A 15,753-nucleotide genomic window follows, 5' to 3' on the forward strand; every position below is an offset into this window, starting at 1 on the left:
AGTCGTGTCCGACTCTGAGCGACCCCATAGACGGCAGCCCACCAGGCTCCCCCGTCCCTGGGATTCTCCAGGCAAGAACACTGGAATGGGTTGCCATTTCCTTCTCCAATTAATGAAAGTGAAAAGTGAAAGTGAAGCTGCTCAGTCATGTCCGACTCTTAGTGACCCCATGGACTGCAGCCCACCAGGCTCCTCCATCCATGGGATTTTCCAGGCAAGAGTACTGGAGTGGGTTGCCATTGCCTTCTCCAGTGGGTAGCTAATCGATAAATATCATTCATCATTATTATTACTGTTATCCCTTTACCCTCAAGTACAAGCATACTTCCCTTACCTTATGTCTTGGGTAGTTCCTCTATCTCTGACAAGGAGAGTCTCACAGACATAATTTTTTGTAGCAATTATAGCATCTCTCTGCCACCATTATAGCTTAGAAGATGACTGTCAGATGGGAGCTGCAGACTCAGCTTCACCATTCTGAAGACCTCTGTGGGCCACTCCTCTCCACACTGCCCTCTGCTGACCACAGACAGTCACTGCAATCGACCTTTCATGTCCTAGGAGTGTCAGACCATAGGAGAGATCCTTACTGCTGGTGGGCCTCTAGAATTTGTTGTTGATAAACATGTCATTTCTGCTTAAAATTTTTGAACTGAATGAAGAATTCCAAAGAATAGTAGGGAGAGATAATAAGGCCTTCCTAAATGAACAATGCAAAGTAGAGGAAAACAATAGAGTGGGAAAGACTAGAGATCTCTTCAAGGAAATTGGAGATATTAACGGACTATTTCATGCAAGGATGGGCATGATAAAGGACAGAAATGGTTAGGATCTAACAGAAGCAGAAGAGGTGCCAAGACTACACAGAAGAGCTACACAAAAAAGTATTAAGGACCAGGATAACCACGATGGTGTGGCACTCATCTAGAGCCAGACATTCTGGAGTGTGAAGTCAAGTGGGCCTTAGGAAGCATTACCACAAGGAAAGCTAGTGGAGGTGATGGAATTTCAGCTGAGCTACTTCAAATCCTAAAAGATGATGCTGTTAAAGTGTTGCACTCAGTATGTCAGCAAACTTGGAAAATTCAGCAGTGGCCACAGTATTGGAAAAGGTTACTTTTCATTCCAATCCCAAATAAGGTCAGTGCCAAAAACTGTACTGTACAATTGTGCTTGTTTCACACACTAGTAAGGTTATGCTCAAAATCCTCCACACTAGGCTTCAACAGTATGTGAACCGAGACCTTCCAGATGTACAAGGTGGGTTTAGAAAAGGCAGAGGAATCAGATATCAAATCACCAGCATAGAGAAAGCAAAGGAATTCCAGAAAAACATCTACTTCTGTTTCATTGACTACGCTAAAGCCTTTGACTGTGTGGATCACAACGAACTGTGGAAAGTTCTTAAAGAGATAGGGATACCAGAACACCTTACCTGTTTCCTGAGAAAACTGTATCTGAGTCAAAAAACAACAATTAGAAACTTAGGTGGAATGACTGGTTCAAAATTGGGAAAGGGATACGACAAGGCTATATATTGTCACCCTGTTTATTTAACTTACATGCAGAGTATATCATCTGAAATGCCAGTCTTGATGAATCACGAACTGGAATCAATAAGGAAACATCAACAACCTCAGATATACAGATGGAACTAAAGAACCTCTTTAGTGAAGAGAAACTAAAGAGCCTCTTGATGAGGGTGAAAGAGGTATGTGAATAAGCTGGCTTAAAACTCAACACTCAGAAAACTAATGAGACACGGCATCAGGTCCCATCACTTCATGGCAAATAGATGGGGAAACAATGGAAATGGTGACAGACTTTATTTTCTTAAGGTCCAAAATCACTGTGGACCACGACAGCAACCCTGAAATTAAAATACACTTGCTCTTTGGAAGGAAAGCTATGACAAACGTAGACTGTGTATTAAAAAGCAGAGATATTACTTTGCAAAGATCCATATAGTCAAAGCTATGGCTTTTCCAGTAGTCATGTATGGATGTGAGAGTTGGGCCATAAAGAAGGCTGAGTGCTGAAGAACTGATGCTTTCAAATTGTGGTGTTAGAAAAGACTCTTGAGAGTCCCTTGGGCTACAAGGAGACCCAACCAGTCCATCCTAAAGGAAATCAACCCTGAATATTCATTGGAAGGACTGATGCTGAAGCTGAAGCTCCTGTATTCTGGCCATCTGATGCGAAGAGTCAGCTCATTGGAAAAGACCCTGATGCTGAGAAAGACTGAAGGCACAGGGAGAAGCGGGCAGCCGAGAATGAGATGGTTGGATGGCATCACCATCTCATGGATGTGAGTTGGAGTGATTTCCAGGAGACTGTGAAGGACATGGAAGCCTGGCGTGCTGCAGTCTGTAGGGTTGCAAAGAGTCAGACACAACTTAGTGACTGAACAACAAAACAACAACAATAAAATAGGCCATTTATAGTCATATAGAAAGGAAGGCCTGAAGTAGGGAGTGACTACCCACTCCAGTGGGCTTCCCTCATAGCTCAGTCGGTAAAGAATCTGCCTGCAATGCAGGAGACCCAGGTTCAATTCCTGAGTCAGGAAGATCCCCTGGAGAAGGAAATGGCAACCCACTCCAGTATTCTTGCCTGGAGCACCCCAGGGACAGAGGCGCCTGACAGGCTGCAGTCCATGGGGTCGCAAGAGTCGGACACGACTTAGCGACTAAACCACCACCACCACCCACTCCAGTATTCTTGCCTGGAGAATTCCATGGACAGAGGAGCCTGGGAAATGATAACCAAGAGTCAAAATGGACTCTAGAAAAGATGTTGCTGTTGTTGAACTTAATGTTTTTTGTTGAAATAAAGAGCCTCTTGATGAAGGTGAAAGAGGAGAGTGAAAAAGCTGGCTTAAAACTCAACATTCATAAAACTAAGATGATGGCATCTGGTCCCATCACTTCACAAAGAAAATATCTCCTGCTGTATTAACATCATTCTTTTTTGTAATGGTGTTATTAGTCTATTAGAAACCATGTTAAATAGAATTGCCATAAAATACTTGCCAAATGTTTCCTAATAACCTTGTGAAAAAGATGTAACTATTAAGTGAAATAAATATCAGACAAGAGGCTCCGCAGCATGGATGAGTAATCAAACCATAGAATTTATGCTAATGAATCTTGAAGGTTGCTCCAAGGCTCCATCAACAATCCCATCCCACTCAACATTTTTATAACTGACATGAATGAAGATAAAAGACATATCATATTTTCTAATGATACAGCATTAGACTAAACAGCTCATGTGATACATAGACTACACCTTCCAAATAATCTCATGAAACTCAATTTAAAAGATACTGAGTTGCCTTTATGTTTCAAGCACTAAAGGTAGACTGACAAATAAGGATTCTTCTCTCATAGAGTAAATGTCTTGTGGAAATTCAGAATTTTATTTGGAATTACCCACATTAAAATATTGCAAAGCAAACTATTTTAATATTTGGCATAAACATAAATGCCTATTGAAAGATATAATTCACCAACAACTAGTTTGCAATACACAGTCTAAATCAACAATATTTACTCAGTGATTTAAATCACTATTTAATTGTAGGTGAAAAATCACAGAAGAATTCAGATAAATGTGAAAATACCATGGACATCTAGCCTAGTTGGACCATATATGGGTAATTGTGAAAATGGATAGCTACTTATGTTGACAAACTAGAGAGTGGCCACAGGTTGGTGACCAAGAGGGGTCTAGATATCTTGCCCCAGGAATACTCAAGGAAGGCCATGTTTGTTGGGTTAGAAACAAGAAAACTAGGAAAGAGGCAAAGTGTGTGCTGTGTATGTGTGTGCAGACATGTGAGCATGTTTGTGATAGGGATTAAGAAGCAGGGTGGCTTTTATCAAACATTGAAGTTGGGTCATATCCTTCACCATAGTGTACTGTGGTATTAATAGATAGACACAGTTTTCACTACAAGCACACTGTCCTTTCATTGTGTCTTCTAGTAATGAAAGCCTTTTGATGTGGAATGAAATCTATTCCACATCAGGCAGGCAGGGCTAAGTAGTAAGCTTCCCCCACTTTAAGCAATATCCAGCTCCTATTTGGGGTGTCACATGACCCTAACCTGATCAGAGCTTCCACTGGATTTTTGCTAGTGTCATCAGGCAAAGGGCACTTTCATTTCCCTGAGAATCCCACCAAGGCACACATAAGACAGAAGCAAACAAGGATCACGTTTTCCATCCCTTTGACAGAGCACAACAGAGAAAAAAGAAGAGCTCAGAGGTTTAAAGAGGTGAATTTCTGTGACATGGTTTGAATACCAGTATTCGCCTTACATGATGTTAGACCAATCACTGGATCTTTTCAATAAGTTATTTTTTTGTTTAAGGTGCTTTGAGGGGGTTTCTATTATTTATCCTAAAAAATCCTAACCATCACTTTCCGTAATCACTAAGTATAAACTGTGTCTTCCTTACTCATTTTTATAACCCAGTGCCAAGCAGAGCCCTTAAGATATAGTAAGTACTCAGTAAATTCAGTTCAGTTCAATTCAGTCACTCAGTCGTATCCGACTCTTTGCGACCCCATGAACTGCAGCACACCAGGCCTTCCTAGCCATCACCAACTCTCAGAGCTTACCCAAACTCATGTCCACTGAGTCGGTGATGCCATCCAAACATCTCACCCTCTGTCATCCCATTCTCCTCCTGCCCTCAATCTTTCCCAGCATCAGGGTCTTTTCAAATGAGTCAACTCTTCGCATGAGGTGGCCAAAGTATTGGAGTTTCAGCTTCAGCATCAGTCCTTCCAATGAACACCCAGGACTGATCTCCTTTAGGATGGACTGGTTGGATTTCCTTGCAGTCCAAGGGATTCTCAAGAGTCTTCTCCAACACCACAGTTCAAAAGCATCAATTCTTCGTCACTCAGCATTCTTTATAGTCCAACTCTCACATCCATACATGACTACTGGAAAAACCATAGCCTAGACTAGAAGTACCTTTGTTGACAAAGTAATGTCTCTGCTTTTTAATATGCTATCTAAGTTGGTCATAACTTTCCCTCCAAGGAGCAAGCGTCTTTTAATTTCACAGCTGCAATCACCATCTGCAGTAATTTTGGAGCCCAGAAAAATAAAGTCAGCCACTGTTTCCACTGTTTCCCCATCTATTTGCCTTGAAGTGATGAGACCAGAGGCCATATCTTAGTTTTCTGAGTGTTGAGCTTTAAGCCAACTTTTTCACTCTCCTCTTTCACTTTCATCAAGAGGCTCTTTAGTTCTTCTTCACTTTCTGTCATAAGGGTGGTGTAATTGCTCATAAGTACTCAGTAATTGCTGTATTACATTGAAGTGAACCAAAGCTTCAAGGAGGCTGATTTTGAAGTTAAGGGCTTCAGTTAAGGGCTGTTATCCTAAAGACTGGCATTGTTATGGACTGAACTAGTCCCTCTAAAGTTCATATGTTGAAACCTAATCCCCAAAATGAAGCTATTAGAAGGTGGAAGCTTTAGGAAATGATTAGGTTATGAGGGTGGAGCCCTCCTAAAAGGGATTAGTGGCCTTATAAGAGACCCCAGAAAGCTCCTCTGCCCCTTCTGCTATGTGAGTGCATAGCAGAAAGACAACAATCTATGAACCAGGATGGAGGTCCTCATCAGACACCAAATCTGTCAGTACCTTGATCTTGGTCCAGACTCCATAACTACACAAAATAAATATTTGTTGTTTAAGCCACCCAGTCTGTGGCAGTTACTTACAGCAGTCTGAACTAACTAAGACAAATATGGTTCAATATCAGTACCAAATCTACAACAGAATGTATCAATAGAAGTATTCAAGCTGAGACTGTGACTTTGAAGACTGCTGAGGGTGGGTATTTGGGGATAGCATCCTTCTAGTTCAGAGTCTGTGATTCTAGGTAAGATGTACCTTCTTTCCACCACTGAAAATACCTTTTACAGTGTTTTTCTATCAGTTTTCATTAAAATTAGCTTACATTTTGGACTTTTATACATTTTCTTTACTCTTTAATTTCTATGAAACAGTAATTACTGGAAATGTTGGCCTAGGACAATCTGAAAGAAAACTGAAGTATCACCAAGACTAGACCAATTAGAGTATCACTTCTGGTTGAGATTCCGAATAATTACAGACAAGGTGATTTAGGCTTCCTGTCTATACATGTTCTGTTAAAGATATTGCATGTAAAACTGCTTAAAATAAAAGTAAGATCATAATGATGTTTAGTTATGTTTGAGGACTATCTGAAGGAATGAATATATGAGAGGGAAAGCAAAAGATGGGGAAATAAATAAAAATTGGAATTTGCATACTTTCAGGTCTGCTCTGTCACTTCAGTCATGTCCAACACTGTGAGACTCCATGGACTGTAGCCCTCCAGGCTTCTCTGCCCAAGGGATTCTCCAGCAAGAATACTGAAGTAGGTTGCCGTGCCCACTTTCAGGGGTTCTTCCTTACCCAGAGATCAAAACTGTGTCTCCTGTGGCTCCTGCATTGCAGGTGGATTCTGTATTGCTGAGCCACCAAGGAAGCCCCAAAATTGGAATAATCAAGTTCAAACTGTCAAGAGCATCTTTTAAAAAAAGAAAGTTTAAATGGATTCAATCTTTAATTTTACTGTCTTGACTATGCTCTCAAAATCCTATGTTGACTATTACATTTTTACCCTGGACATAAAAGTATAAACAAAAATCTGAAACAAAGCAAAGGTTAAAGATTAATTGTAAAATGTAAGCGATGAAGCATTTTTACTGTCAAAACTGAGACTTTGAGTCGTGACCAGAAAATGTGATCCTGTATACGTAGTTACCGCCACACAGACTTAATGGTTCTGCATGGAAAGTAGTATCAGAAATAACACTCATAGACAATTGTTCACGTTCTTAATGTGCTTAGCAGTTCCCTTATGTGTGATTTACACTTTCCCCTTATTGCCAGGAAGCTGCAGCAAACACCTTTTTTTCTGGTCTTTTGGGAATCATTTTGTTGAAGTAGGAATACCAACTCTGACAATGCTATTACATCACTAACACAATTTGGAAGATATGCTTGCAGCTAAATCCTGCCACCTTTTCTGCAGATTAAAGTTGACTCAATATTTACTCAGATAAAATAATAGTCCTATGTCCTCACTGAAATGAGTGAATCACATGATATTTCAATAAATGTCGAGAAGCATCTATTCTTTTTGGTCCCTGATTATCATCTGGAATCCTGTGTGACATGCACAGGCCAGAGAGAGCTGGATAGAAAGAAAAAGAGGCAGTGATTCTGGGCAAGGGAAAAGATGAACGAGGGAAAGAGACATATTGCAGAGTATAAGGATATGAGCATTTAGTTTCTATAAGAAAATAATCCCCAAGTTCTAGAATAAAACTAGTATTGCCATCATCTACTTTGTTACCCTGAAAAGGAAGACAAATGTGCTTACAGAAAGGAAAAGAAAAAAGGATGCCCCAAAATTTAATTCTATATTCTGACAAAAATTTTCTGTCACATACCCTATACAATCATGTGAGACTATCATTCTAAATTACCTTAAATAAAGGAAAAGTACAGATAAAAATTTATGTAGCACATGGAGCTCTGCTCAATGTTATGTGGCAGTCTGGATGGGAGCAGGGTTTGGGGGAGAATGGACACATGTGTTTGTATGACTGAGTCCCTTTGCTGCTCACCTGAAACTGTTACAACATTGTTAATCATCTCTACCCCCATACAAAATAAGAAATTTCAAAAATATTTATATAGGACTGAAGACCTTATTTCTTTCTTTTGGAAAGCTGTCTTACTGTTATATTGTTCTTGTATTAAAAAATGAGAAAGCCCTTCAGCTACTAGCCAAGAAATGTTGCTTTCAACTACTATTTTCTTAGCAATGTGGCAAATTGATGGGGTAACATATACATTCAAAAATAACTCATGAGTCAAAAATCATTCCTGGGGGAAGTACTTTTAAAAGTATATAATTAACCTCAAACAAAGGCAAGTGAAGGACACCTTTCAAAGGAAACCATTTCCGCACTGTAGAATTAGTTCACTTTTCTTTCTTTTCCAAACACACAATGACTTTCTTTGATTCTCCTCCCACACAGTAATTCAAATAAAACATGCAGTATGAAGCTTTTTTAAATACTGAGATAAGATGTTTCAAAGGTCATATTAATGTCTGAAAATGGTCCTTTAACATTTGACAAATATTTAGAGTTTTTGCATACAAATTCACTATTTTTCTAATTTTTGATTTCCAATATTCCATATAACTGAAACCTTAGAAGATTAGAAATGATTCATTTATGATCAGAGTAGATTAGAAAATGCTTAGCATGTTGCTATCTTGCCCTCAGCATCATCAACCTTGTGTAGGGACATAGCTAAGGGAAGATGTCAATAAACCTGAGACACAGTAAAAGAAATTATCATTTTGCCTATTCTTAAAATAAGAGCTAAACTCAGTGGGAAAAAAAAATATGGCAAAGTAAAATTATAACTATTTCACTATGCCTGCATGCACGCTAAGTTGCTTCAGTCATGTCCAACTCTTTGCGACCCTATGGACTGTACCCCACCAGGCTCCTCTGTCCATGGGGATTCTCCAGGCAAGAATACTGGAGTGGGTTGCCATGCCCTCCTCCAGGGGATCTTGCCGACCCAGGGATAAAACCCACTGCATTGGCAGGTAGATTTGTAGGGTTCTTTACCACTAGTGCCACCTGGGAAACAAATATTTCATCATACAAAGAGTCAAATAAATTGTCACAGTAAATGAGTCAACTTTTTAAGATGCAGGAGCAACATGTCCAGAGAAGGATCCTGAGATTATTCTGCCCTTAATTTGTTTCTTAGCACTGTCTACACAGCACATACACTGTCTACACAGTGAACACCACTCCTACCAGGCTGTCACCACACTGTCAACTTAGTTGCAGTAAAAAGTACCCTTGACAATTTCAGGCTATATGTCAAAGACTAACTTGGGCCAACAGATAAACAGAAGACTGTCACATATGCAAGTATGTTTTGTCACAGATGTTTCAGGGTTATCATTTCTAAACCTGACTCCACAGTAGAATCACCCAGAGAACATTAAAAATGCAGATTCCAGGGCCCTGCTCTAGAATCAAGCTTTCTCAGGGCACCAGAGTTGGGGGAGATGGGGGTCGGAGGAGCATATAAGACTCTGTCATGTTCAAAACCACATGGCAAGCTAGAGGTAGACTAAAAGAATTCAAGTCTCCTAATACCAAAGATATTTGGCTTGTATAGTCAAAGCTATGGTTTTTCCAGTCGTCACGTATAGATGTGAGAGTTGGACCATAAAGAAGGCTGAGAGCCGAAGAATTGATGCTTCTGAACTATGATATTGGAGAAGACTCTTGAGAGACCCTTGGACTGCAAGGAGATCCAACCAGTCAATCCTAAAGAAAATCAGTCCTGAATATTCATTGGAAGGACTGAGGCTGAAGCTGAAGCTCCAATGCTTTGGGCACCTGATGTGAAGAGCCGACTCATTAGAAAAGACCCCAATTCTGGGAAAGATTGAGGGCAGGAGGAGAAGGGGACAACAGAGGACAATCATGGTTGGATGGGATCCCTGACTCAAAGGACATGAGTTTGAGCAAGCTCTGGGGGATAGTGAAGGACAGGGAAGCCTGGTGTGCTGAGGTCCATGTGGTCTCAAAGGGCTGGACATGATTGAGTGACTGAACAACAGCAAAAATATCAAAGATATTTAGTCACCATCTTCTCTGTGCTACCTCATACAACTTTCCATCAAATTAACTGAGTTATATGATTTCTAGGTCCTCCTGCTTTTACTGGAATTGCTTCCAATAGCAATTAGCACAAAATCCAACCTCTTCATCATGGCAGTGCATGCTTCATGGACACATGGCTCACATAGCCATATAGAGCCCACAGTTAGAAGGACCTGCCCTTAGTTTAAACTTTGTTGTCTTTGTATTGAAATCCTTAATAATTTCTTATAAAAGGGTCCCACATTTTTATTTTGCACCAGGACCCACAAATTGTGCAGTCAGTTGTGCCTAGCAGGGCCCCAAGATCTGGTCCAAGTCTACTGTCACCTCACCTCCCTGGACTCTCCTCTTCATTCACTGGGCTCCAGCCACCCTGGCTTGCCTTCTGTCCCTCACACTGCTAAAAAAGCAAGGTCAGAGCACAAGGCTTAGATGCAGAGATTACACGACGTCTCATACATACCTTAATTAGAAGTTTACCTCTCAGGCTCAGCTGGTAAAGAATCCGCAGTGCAGGAGACCTGGGTTCGATCCCTGGGTTGGGAAGATACCCTGAAGAAGGGAAAGGCTACCCACTCCAGTATTCTGGCCTGGAGAATTCCATGGACTATACAGTCCACGAGGTCGCAAAGAGTCGGACACAACTGAGCAACTTCCACTTTCAGTTTCACCTCTCAGGATCCTCTGACCAGCACCAAAACAATAACAATGTGCTTAGTGGTGTTTGCGAAAAGAGAGACGGAAGAACTCAAGAAGGGGACTTGACTTTGCTTCCCATCCTGTCACATGGTCAGACGGAGACACAGTGCTGCTTGGTACTCCTGCCTTTCAATCCTTTGCTTGTAACAAAGAAGAGATGTTGAGCTGGGAAGGGAGCAATCAGGTTATCAGCGCTTCCGGGAGGGACTGGAAGAGAGAACTGGAGAGGCTATAGTGGGAAATAAAAAGACGAGATGAAACAGCCTCTCCTGCAGTCACATAGATTTTAAAATGCATTGAAATGTATTTCTAAGCCTCAATATTATAAACTAATTAGGGAGAAACAGAGCCTAAATGTAGAAAATCTCAATTATGCTAAATTTCAAAAACTTAAGAGAATTGCATAAATGAAGCTGCTTAGTGGCTCTGCTTCAGTGAACCACAACAAAGAAGATCTAAGTTTGAAAAGTCAGTTTCCTTGAGTGGATGAAAAGATCCTGACTATTTGGTATGCTATTAATTTGGTAAGCAAATTGGTTCCTCACAAATTGCGCAAGAGTGACTACAGATTTCAAATCAATGGGTACTGAGTCCGTGTATAGAATGTTTCTCCTCTCCTTAGCTCAGGATAATTCTAGAGCTAATGTTTTATTCAAACACCCACTACTACCTGGAAATATGAACTATGAAATCCCCAGGAGCACCAAGAGAAGCACTAGAAACTAGTGTTTCAATTAGGCCCTGTGCCTCTCCATGACAAATTCCTCCAAAATTGCCCCATGTTAGGGCATGGCAGAGAATCCACTTTAAATATCATTAATATTAAAATACTGCTGAGTGACTAAATCATCCTTGAAAGGCTTGGATCCCAAATGTTGACAAGGGAATTGAATTCAAGGACAAGCCTCTAGGAAAGGCAGCAAAGAGTAGCAGAAAGAGAGTCCTCTTTAAAGTTGACCTACTTGAATGCCAGCTCTGCCCTTAGCTTCCTGGTGAACACAGGAAAGATACTTCAACAGAGAGGTTTCATCTGGTGAATGAAGGAAAGATCCTGTCTTAAAGAGTGTTTGGGGGCACCCAGTGGGGGGAAAAAAAAAAAAAAAAAAGGTATGATGAGGGTGGGGGAATTGCCTTAAACTATCATTGCATAGTTTGCAGTTCACACTGTAGTTATTTTTAAGCTTCTTCACTAAAGAACACAGATGCCAGAAGGGGGTCATGAGAGTCATTTCAAATGACGGTTTCATGTAGCAGATGAAAGTCAGTCCTGCCCAGCATCACGATGATAGTTTTGGAATCGTGTAGAGGTTCAGAACAAGTTACTCCAAGATGCAGAACTCTGGCATACAAATTTGTATGTGCTGAAAACAATCAAGGCCCGAACGACTCAGGAAGAACCTCTGACCTTCCTCCTAACGCCTTAATGAACTCAGAAAGAGAACATGTTCCAGGAAGGGGACGCCTACCATGAATAACTATTGTACAGTCAACCTTCTGTATCCTGTATCGTATAGCCAGCATCCTCAGACTCAACCTACCCAGAATGAATTTCTACATCTATTTATATAAAGGACTTGAGCATCTGTAGATTTTGGTGTCTATGGGGGGGGTTCCTGGAAACAATCAATGCCCATGGATACCGAGGGTCGGCTGTATAGGATCAATTAGGTGTGAGAGTGGAACCTAGCAGAACCTGTTTGATCAAAGTCCTCTCTATGCCCCAATGTTTCTGGATGGCCCTGTAAACATTTATTTGGTGGTTTAGTAGCTAAGCCATGTCCAACTCTTGTGATCCCATGGACTATAGCCTACCAGGCTCTTCTGTCCATGGGATTTCCCAGGCAAGAATACTGGAGTGGGTTGCCATTTTCTTCATTTAGAGTTTTTTCCTCCTGTTAATCTATCTCATGTCATTTAAATTATTCAACCAGCCAAAAGAACTAAGAAGAAAAGAGGGAAATTTTCCTCTTCCCAACAAGAGCAAGAGGACAAGAACCCAAGATTACCCTACTTGGGGCTCTTTCTGCCACTTCCTTCTTCATAGAGGGCCAGGTCCTAAGGATAAAGACTGCCTTAAGCAGCAAAGCTAAAAGAAAAACGTCTTAGTCCAAAGTCTTACATAGAGGGCCAGGTCCTAAGGATAAAGACCGCCTTAAGCAGCAAAGCTAAAAGGAAACCGTCTTAGTCCAAAGTGTTACATAGTCCAGCCCATCCTGCTGGACAATAATAAAACTGAGAGCTCCGTTTGTTGAGCGTCTGCCAGCTTCCAGGCATTGGGCTAGATGTCTTTCCTGACCCACTCCCTTCACCCACTCACAGCAGCCCTGCTTTTACAGACAAGAACTTTGCCACTAGCATCAGTTACGTCCTCAAGGTCATGAGCTGCTACCAGACAGACCCTCGATTCAAACTGAAGTCTGCCATTGTTATGGACCCTGCTCTTTTCAAATAAGAGAGTGGAATCGAAAGTGGGGAACCATGAAGGAAATCATTTCTGCAGGAGATGACAGCAACCCCGATGGGCTCACAGAGCCCCTGGCGCTGCCAAGCCCAGTGCAGAGGTTACGTAACACCGGCCTGCGGGAGGCGTGACCGGTGTGCGGCAGGCACCGACTGGCAGGAGGAGGCTGCTGCTGCCTGCGAACGGTTATCTTTTTTAAAAATCACCACGCTGCTCACTGCAGAGGAGGCAAAAAAAAAAAGCAATATCAAGATTTCAGAAACTGAACTGGAGATCAGCCAAGGGAAACTCAGTTTGCTGCAGAGGATTAGATAATAAAATGCTGTGTGCATTTGGGCCAGATATATGGGGGAAAGCAAGTGGAACAGGGCAGACTTCAACCCCACACACTTTCATCAGTAATTGGACAGTGGGGCTTACAGTTATTGCAAGTCCTTGATGGGGAGTTTAAGAGAAATCTCCTGCAGGAGAAAGAAAGAAAAAAAAATGATAAAAGACCCACAGATGTTTTCACCTTGGGTCCAGTTCTCTATTTGGAAATGTTCCCCCAGTGGCAAACCTAACATGGCATGAGTACTATTCTATAGAAAACATTTGTCTAATCGGGATTCTGTTTTTGGTCCCATCTGTTTAACAGAATTGCTCATCACCTCAAAGTTAGCTGAAATCTGTTTGTTATCAACAAATTACATAAGAGCCTGGTAAATATTTTATAAAGAGAACTGTAAATATTTCCCTCTCTGTTCAAGGAATAGGTGATATTTACCCATAGCCTGCTTGGACACCTCCTGTAGGTGATCAAGAGGACATTTTCAGAGCTGCTGCGGCTTGTCGTGAAGGGCAGGGAAATTTCCAGCCTGCAGGACACTACTGTCTCTGCTAAGTCAAATGGTCCAATAAATCAGGAAGAGGTAGCATCAAAATATCAGCTTAACACAGCAAAAGAAAATCCAAGAGGGAAATTTTCATTGCTGTCAGAGGTTATGTAGTGGGGTCATAAGAATGCAGACTTGAGTGCCAGGCAGATCTGGGTTTGAATCCTGGCTCTGTCATCTCCCTCTGCCTGGCCTTGGGAAAGTTACTTTATCTCTTGCAGTCCCAGCTCTCCAAACAGGGCCATTATCATCTGGTAAACAACTTGCTTAAAACAGTGTGGGGCACACAGTAATAATAACAGTCACACATGACACTAATACTCGGACTTGTTAAGTAATCACTCAACACATTTTACCTGCCTTCTTCCAACCTCCTCTCTTCTTTTCAACCTCCTGTCAAGTGTTTTCTGCATTAGGTAGAGAAACCATCTGACTTCTGAAGTGTCTTCCAGCTCTGAGGTTCCAGACAAGCCCACGGGGCCATGCTAGTTACTGGTCTTGTCATAGCAAGAGTGCATGACAGAAATGTTTCCTGGGAATGACAGCCTGAAAGAGGGGTCCCCCCATTGTGTCTTTTCACCAGGTAGCATAGGGTCATTCTGCTTTTAATGCATGAATGGATGACTGCATGGATAGAAAAACATCCAATCTAGGACCTTGACTTTCAGTGAAGAGCTGTGTGGCTTGAATTTAGCCCTTTGTGAATCTGGATTTGTGTATCAGTCTTGAAAAGACAGCAGTGAGAGAGTAACTCCAAAAGAGGCAGGGGACACACCAATAGAGAAGGTGGGCCCACATTTTCAACTACTCAGGACTTCTCTGCCTGGACAAGGAACTAAACCCACAATCCTTGAAAATCAGCAATACCTGGCTTCTCACCACTGAGCACCATCAGCACAGAGTTCTCCTTACCACGCCCAGGCTTATGCTCTGCAAATCTGTTTGCCAAGGATGCCTCGGCAATTGTGACACTTTTTAGCACCTATTTAAAACTGTTCTGCTGGCTCTTTGGGTTCCCTGCAGTTTGGAGTGAGCTGAGAGGGGCCTGTATTTCTATTAAATGTTCCAGGTACAGAACAATCCTGAGAGGCCTCAGTCAAGGCCATGCGACTTCAGAACACCTACTCTCCATTCTCTGCCCACATAGAGGCCCAAAACTCCACACAGCCTTGCTGAAAATGGATATGCCAGAGCATCTCATGTCCCACAGCCCGACCCGTCCACATGATAGTGAGGGCTCCTTGAGGGCAGGCACAGAGAATACAGCTCCTTCCTTCTCTCAACTCCATTTCCCCCACATAGAAGGTCTGGCTGATTAATGTTCTGCTAGGGGCTTCCCTTGTGGCTCAGCTGGGAAAGAGCCCACCTGCAATGTGGGAGACCTGGGTTCGATCCCTCGGTTAGGAAGATCCCCTGGAGAAGATAAAGGCTACCCACTCCAATATTCTGACCTGGAGAATTCCATGGACTGTATAGTCCATGGGGTCACAAAGAGTCAGACATGACTGAGTGACTTTCACACACACACACACACACACACACACACACACACACGGGTGGATTCTTTCACTCTGAGTCAAGAACCCCCAACCCTGAGGGCCAAAGAGGGAACGAGGGGTGAGATCCAAGGCTGAGGGACTTTGGATACTCTTTCCTAGTTTGAAGATGCATGTGCTTGTGCAGGTGGAGGTCTACTGGCCAGAGCAGAGGCGAATGGGGCCAGACCATCTGGCCCCCAAGTATTATTGTACATGCCCAGAGTCAGGAAACCTGTATTGTAGTCATAAGACAATCTTCCAGAGAATGCCCTATGTTAAAAGACACAAAGTTCCTTTCCCGGGGGTGAAACTCTGGACAAGTCCATCCCAGAGGCCAACAATGACTGGCCTCTAATGGCCTAGGGTACCAGTGTGAACATGGAAATGTTGTGGATTCAGATCCATCCTCTGC

Source organism: Dama dama, chromosome 11 (assembly GCF_033118175.1).
Source record: "Dama dama isolate Ldn47 chromosome 11, ASM3311817v1, whole genome shotgun sequence".
NCBI lineage: Eukaryota > Metazoa > Chordata > Mammalia > Artiodactyla > Cervidae > Dama > Dama dama.